Raw genomic sequence first — 1,122 nt, 5'->3', positions numbered from 1 at the left:
TACCGAGCGCACATTTAAAAAATATTTTTGTAATGTACAGGGTGTCCCAAAAGCTCTAAAGGTATCAAAGTTGCGTTTTTTTAAATGGAATGTCCGGTATATTATTGAATTTTTGGATTCGCTAAACCAAATAAGTGTGTTTTAATAAGGTTAATGATACCTAAATTTTAAGGTTTTATAAATAATACGGATTTAATCAAAATCTAATCTAATTTTCACGTGTCAAATACTTTAGAAGTATTTAAGTTATGTAAGCTTAATTTATAGTGAACTGTAACAAGATGTAATATTTTATATCCCAATGATAATAAACTTACCATGTTATACAGGGTGTCCACAAATTTATACTAATCAAATAAGAACTTTAAGTGGCTCCAACTTGATTAATTTAAATACAACTCCATATTTTTTAACTTACCAGGAAATGCAATTTTTAATTATCTATCGAATGGTATTAGGATGTTAATAGCTAAGTTTTTGCCTTTTTACAAAATCCGTAAAATAGTCGTTATGTGCACCATTTGGTGTTGTTTAATTTAAGGTTCCAATGTATCAAAGTTGCCTATGGCATTTACACATGTCAAATCATTTATTTTATTTGTCAGTTTAGACTGCAAAGTCTTTTTTGATAGCTAGAGTGGTATTGTTTTTTGTAATTGCAGACGTGTTGGTCGTTATTTTAATATTATTATTGTGTTGCTAAGTGAAAATGAAGAATTATCCAAAAGAAGAGCGTATTGACATGATTTTCACCCTTGCAGAATGTCATAAAAATGGTTTATTGGCTTCTCGAGTTTATGCTCAAAAGTTTCCCGAAAGAAATCATCCTAAGCCAACAGTTTTCAAGCGCTTATTACACCAATTTGAGGAAAGTGGGAGTGTCAATTATAAAAAACCCATTAATAGGAAATCTGTCACTGAAGATGAAGAAAATGTTTTCACGGTAATTGGATCAGTTATCGAAAATCCCAATGTTAGTCAAAATCTAATATCCAAAAGTACTAACATTAGTCAATCAAATATTTCAAGAATTATCAAAAAGCACAACTTTTATCCTTATAAAATTCAGCTTTGCCAAGAACTTTATGGAAATGATTTTGAAAACCGAACTGAGTTTTGCAT

This window comes from Dendroctonus ponderosae, unplaced genomic scaffold (genome assembly GCF_020466585.1).
Source record: "Dendroctonus ponderosae isolate FM_Combo_2020 unplaced genomic scaffold, Dpon_F_20191213v2 Dpon_F_20191213_1, whole genome shotgun sequence".
Taxonomy (NCBI): Eukaryota; Metazoa; Arthropoda; class Insecta; order Coleoptera; family Curculionidae; genus Dendroctonus; species Dendroctonus ponderosae.
The sequence above is the reverse complement of the archived record's forward strand: the minus strand, read 5'-3'. Positions refer to the sequence as shown.